The following is a 6310-nucleotide window of genomic DNA, read 5'->3' as shown; positions in this document are numbered from 1 at the left end:
CCTCGCTATTTCCTCTGCCTGGAATATTATTCCCAGCTTCCCCCGGCGGCTGTTGTGCTCACCAGTCCACTCTCAATCCGACATCGTCTCCTTCGAGGACCTTCCCTGACCGTCCAGCCTGAATGGCCACCCTCCCTTCCAGTCACTCCGTTATTTTCAAGCTGCGCTGCTGTGTGTCTGCCTGCCTGTTTACTCTGGGTCTCCCGCTCCTCGAAGGCAGCGGGGCTGGGAGCGTTCTGCCTCGTCTGCTGCGAAATCCCCACAGCCCCGCGCAGGCCGGCTCACACGCTAAGTGCTCAGAAGCGACCTGCTGCAGGTGTGTTGGAGACGCACCTCCAGGATGGCGTGCCCTGTGCTGGGCACCAAGTGCAGAAACGGATGAAAAGCAGCCCTGTCCTCAGGCAGCAGGACCTGTTACTCATCATGACCTGGCTGATGGCGGATTGTGTCTGCATCCGTCTCCTTTACCAGGGCAGGACTTGTGCTCCTGAATCCCCAGAGGGCTGCATCCAGCCCAGAGCTAGTCCTGAGCAAGGAACAGAATCGGCCAGGAGGAAATGGGAAGTAGCGGGACCAGGGAGTAGAAACGGAGGTGGATGGCCTTGTGAGCCGACAGATGAGGGAGCATCCGTGGGGCCTGGAAGCCGTGGCTGGAATCCACTAGCGGCCCGGGCCCACAGCTCTTTGGTTTACAGAGCGCTTGCTGTATACAGGCAGACTGCTCACTCTTTGCTCCTAAGGGACTTCACCTTGGGATGTTACTGATGATTGATGTTTTACGGGTTTGCTCAGTTGTTCTGGTATAAATAATGATGAATCACCTTGTAGTCCAGTGGGGAACAGTCTAGTCTCATCTTACAGTATTTCAAGAATATCAGTAATGATGACATGAGCCTGGATCAGCACTTTACAGTTGGTCAAGACCTTTGCGTGCATCAGCTTGTGGCAGGTCTCCACAGTGAGGGGTCTTGTGTAGCACCATCCCCCCATATCACAGATGAGGAGACTGAGACTCAGGGAGTGAAACAACTCGCATAGCTGGGGAGCAGCAGGGCTGGGATTTGAGCCCAGGCAGCTCGGCTCCAGTGTCCACGTCCTGTGCTCACTCCCCACACGGGTCCACGGGCCCAGCCCCGAGGAGGTCAGGCCGCAGGTGGGCCCAGGGGCCAGCCTGGGGAAGTTCGGTCTGTGCATCTTTGGATCTTCCCCCATGACAGAGAGACTTCTGCTTGCAGTTGCTAAAAGAAGTGCCTGTCATCAGGCCCTGTTCCCAGGAGGGCTGGAGTGGGTGGGGAGGAAAGGCAGCCGGCCCAGGCCATGTCCTGTCACGGCTACCTAATGAGCTTAACCAATAACCATGGGCCCTGGCATGTTGCCAGCTGGGCCTGTCCATTTCGCCAGTGTTCCTGGCCTCACAATCACTGACTGGGGGAGGTGGCCATGGGGCTGAGGGAGGGTCTAACGGTCCCCAATTCTTTGAGTGCTGGCAGCCATGACCAAGGTCATAGGCAGAGCTGTGTGACCTTGGGCAAATTTCTTGATTTCTCTGTGCTTCCTTTTCTTATCTGTAAGATGGAAGTGAGCATGGCTACCTTGGAAGAAGCTACAAGGATGTAATGAAGTGCTAGGGACAGCAGCCTTCATTCAGTTCACAGACTGCCTGACGCATAGTAGGCACTTGGTCAGCTTTTTTATTTTTTTGAGATGGGGTCTAGGCTGGACTGCAATAGCACGATCTCGGCTTACTGCAACCTCTGTCTTCCAGGTTCAAGCGATTCTCCTGCCTCAGCCTCCCAAGTAGCTGGGATTACAGGCGCCCACCACCACGCCCAGCTAATTTTGTATTTTTAGTAGAGACAGGGTTTCATCATGTTGGCCAGGTTGGTTTTGGACTTCTGACCTGAAGTCGTCCACCCGCCTCTGCCTCCCAAAGTGCTGGGATTACAGGCGTGAGCCACCACGCGCGGCCAGCACTCGGTGAACCTTCTACCCCAGTCCTTCTAAAGACTCACACTTTGACGATTTGTAGGTTCAAGAAAACACAATCCTGGCCTCACCATGCTTGAAAGAAACAGAAAAAGGCTTCTGTGGCAGGGCAGAGACCTGGATACTCATCTGTGTCTGTCACTAACTGAAGGGGAGGCATAGATCCTAGTTCTCTCTGAGCCTCAGTGTTCTTATCTGCAAAATGGGCTGGCAATAGGACTCAGTGAGATGGTGTGTGCCAAATGCTTAGTATAGAGCCAAGCATTTGATTCATGCTAAAGAATGGAGCTGTCACTGTGGTAGTTTCTGAGTGCCAGACCTGCAGACCCTGTGTGATCTTAGGACAGTCACCTACTTTTTTTTATTTTTTTGAGACAGAGACTCATGCTATCACCCAGGCTGGAGTGCAGTGGTGTGATCTCAGCTCACTGCAACCTCTGCCTCCCGGGTTCAAGCAATTCTCCTGCCTCAGTGTCTTGAATAACTGGAATTACAGGCATGTGCCACGGCGCCCAGCTAATTTTTGTATTTTTAGTAGAGATGGGGGTTTCACTATGTTTGCCAGGCTGGTCTCGAACTCCTGACCTCAGGTGATCTGCCCCTCTCCCAAAGTGTTGGGATTTCAGGCGTGAGCCACTGTGCCTGGCCCCAGACAGTCATCTCCTTTCTTGGGGCTGCTGCTCATTTGTAAAACTGGATACCTACAAGGTATGCTTTGCTCCAGGTCTGCTGTTCCAGGAATCCCTGTGTTGAACACTGCTCCCCCTGAAACGCATCTGCACTAGGTGGCGGCAGAAACTGTCATGCCCATTTCCCAGCTGAGGAGAGTGAGGCCCCTGGTTTTCAGTGACAAGCCACAGCTCTCTGCCGCCTCTTGCCTGTTCAGTGTGGGGGTGGGGCAGGGAAGGCCCAGGCTCTCCTGGGCCCCAGGAAGGCCTGGGGAGAAGGGTCTGGGTCTGGACTCTCCAGTGACTGGGCTGAGTTGACTCAGATTGGAGGCAGGGCTGAGGGTGGGCGGGCAGATTTATTGCAGCCATTCCTCTCCCCTGCAGCACCTGCTTCTAATGAAATTTTACGGCAGGTGGAAATGATACGACTCCGCCAGCCCTAAAAGCACTTCTATTTATTCATTAAAGATATTTATATACTGAGCAGCTCCTTCTGCGGGCCCCACCCCACTCCTGCAGGGCCAGTGAAGTTGCTCCCAGCTCTCGGTGCTGGAGGAAGGCTCCCAGGGCCCCTCTCTGCAGTGACCGGTTGGCTCCGCCTCAATGTATCCCAAATCCCCTGTCTCCAACCCACTGCCCGTTCCTGGTCCAAAGCGCCAGCGTCTCCTCCTGGTCCAGTGTGCACCAGACCCTTCTTGGATCTCTGCTGCCACACTGGTCTCCACAGTGTCCTCTGTAGAGCCGCCACGGGCATCTTTCCAAAATCAAATCATGTCCCTTCCAGACTCAAAACTCCCCTAAAGCCCTCAAGGCCCTGTGAGATCCGTCCTCTGCCTCACTCCTGGGTCCGGCCACAGTGGCCTCTTTGGACTCTTTTCAGGAGGGCGACGACGCTCTCCCTCTGCTCAGGACCTGTGCGTCTGTGCCTCTGCTTAGGCCCCCTCATCCCCGGCTCTGGCTGCCCGGCTCCTTAACATCATTCAGAGCTTAGCTCAAACTCAAGCTCAAAGACCCTCATCACAGAGGGCTTTCCAGGCCACTCAGCCTGAGGTCCCCCCGTTCCTCACTGCATCCCGCTGAACCTTGGTGACCCCTTCATAACACTCAGTTGTCACTCGATGTGTCTGTTTGCATGTTTGTCTTTTGGTCTGTCCCTCGAGGATGTACGCTCCCGGAGGCCAGGGACAATGTCTGTTTTGTTCCCCTACGTGGCTTATGAGGGGTGTTTAGTAGTTGATGAAGCCATGAGTGGTGGAGAGTCAGCTGGGCGCCGTGACCCCGCCACAGGCACTGGTCTAGGTGGGACTCCCCAGGCTGGTCACTCGCTGTCCTTGAGTGAAGGAGAACCGAGACTGAGTGTGAGGGTCACGTTCATGGCTCACAGTGGCTGGGCTGAGGGCAGGTGCCCGCCCCTACGCTCTTGGGCGTTTCCTGGATGGGGCTGGCTCAAGCAGGCTTTCCCAGCCTTTTCCCCCCGGCCCTGATCTCTGTAAGTCCATCCCCTTGTGGCTTTTCCCCAGCTGCCCCCCAGGGGCTGTGGACTTTGTGCGGCTCCTCGGCGCTGCCTGGATGGCCCTGCTTGTCACCCTGCAATGGAATCTGCTTCCCCCTCATTCAGGGACTGAAAGAGCCTGCGCTGGGGGAAGTAGACACAGGAATTGTCTGGGAACAAGCTCTGCGACTCTGGACCAGCACAACCCTGGAGCCTGTCAGCTTCTGCCATGGCCAGGAGCTCGTTGAGCCCCCATGCCATGCCAACGTCAAGGTAGTTGGGGCCTCCAATGAGGCAGCTGAAAGCCCCGAAGTCCCCAGAGCGCTGTATTTTACTGTGCCCCAGTCCTCTGCCTGGGCAGTTCCCTCTGCCTCAAAAGACTTTCCACCTCTTGCTTTCGAGGCTCATGGCCATCATTAAGACTCTGGTGAAAGTTGTTCAAGACACAGGGTGCGTGGTCCCCCAAGCAGGGCAAGGATGTACAAGGATGATCACTGCAGCATTGTAATAGCTAAAGATCAGAAACAGTCTCAATGTCCTTTAACGCAATGAACAACATCATGGTACAGCTCTGCGATGGGGTGTGCGTATTAAAGGAGTGGCGGCAGCTGTGTGTGGTGATGGGGAATGAGAAGCACGGTGCACGACAGAGGGCACGATGATGCCACCATTTGTGTTAAACGTATTTTTATTCACTTGGAAACACATAGGAATCTCTGAAAGGGAAAGGGTACTTCCGCTCAAGAGCCGTGGTAGCTTCTGGGGAGAGGTGCTGGGTGGCCAGGAGACACAGCTGGCAGGGAGATGCGTGCACTGTGTGCCCTTACGCCCCGTCTGAGGTTTACACCAAGGGCATGTGTTACCTAATCAAGAAGGTGACTGAGAAACGCTTGCCATTTTCCCCAGCACAGATAACGAAGGCCCACCGCTGTGCTACCAGCCACTTTCCATGTGTCCCGAAGAGCAAGACAGATTGAAAAATGCGGGTCTGTTTTTACCTCTACTGTTGGGTAAGGAAATCTAATCAAGAAGCCTTGCCTTTAGGAAAGTGAGTCTCGTTCTCCCTGTTGACACTAAATTGACGCCCTCAGTCATGGCAGAAGATGCCACCTGCGCACTGGTGCTACCATGGGGGTAACTGAAGGATGCCTTCCAGCGGCCCTGACAATGCGTTTCCCCAGATAAGGAAGGCACGCGGCCTGCATGCAAATCTCTGTGAATTAGAGACGGCCCATCTTGCTGCTGCTGAATCCAGGCGTGCGACCACCACGAACGGAGCAGCAAGCCGCCACGGAAGATGAGAGTGGAATCCTATTTCCCCTGTAAAGAAACCCTGGCTAATATGGCTAAAAGGCAATCTGATTGTCACGTCTAGGTTGGAAAAGGAATACTTCCTCTCTGAATGCTATGGTCTGGTCCCATTCAGCTATGGACATGAAGATGACCATGGAGAAGCTTTGCTTGAAGGGGCAAATTTAGATTGAACCCCTACAGTGGGCAAAGAAGTCAGGTTCAGAGACACAGGTCAAGGGCAGCCCTTCCTGGAAGCCCAAGAAGTTCTCCCAGAGGAGAGGTGCTGCTCTGTGAGGCAGTTTCTTAGTTTCTTAGGCAGGCGACCAGCTGCCTGCACCCAAGAGCTGGGACCACGCCCCAGGAGCCTGGGGTGGGCAACGAGCAGCTCTACCTGGCCCTGAACAGCTTGTGGGGCCTTGGGTCATTGAAATCAGGGAGTGGTGGTGGCTGCTTTCTCCTTACCCTTTCTCCTTGGTCCCTGGAACTGTATTCCCCTGCTGCACCCAAAGGGGCTACACCTCTCTTACCCCCAACCCTCCCCACACAAAACTGATGGAAAAGGGGACCGCCTTCTCACTTGTTAAGGGAAGAGTTCCAACTTGCTTTTAGCAAAGGGACAGAATCTCAGGAGGCTGCCGCATGCGAAGCAGGGCAAGGCGTGGCAACCGTGGCTGGGGGGCAGCGCCTGAGCCACCCCAGCCCTCCCTTCCTATGTTGGCCTCTGGGAGCTGGTGGGGAGCCCTGGGCTTCCGAACACGGCTGGCAGAACGCCGGACAGAACTCTGGAGGAGAATCAGATGGCAGCGGCTGCCTCCAGGGGCAGGAAGTCCTAGGTGATGGGAGAGGAGCAGGTGGACTCCTCACTGCCTAG

Source organism: Trachypithecus francoisi, unplaced genomic scaffold (assembly GCF_009764315.1).
Source record: "Trachypithecus francoisi isolate TF-2019V2 unplaced genomic scaffold, Tfra_2.0 Lachesis_group21, whole genome shotgun sequence".
Classification (NCBI taxonomy): domain Eukaryota; kingdom Metazoa; phylum Chordata; class Mammalia; order Primates; family Cercopithecidae; genus Trachypithecus; species Trachypithecus francoisi.
The sequence above is the reverse complement of the archived record's forward strand: the minus strand, read 5'-3'. Positions refer to the sequence as shown.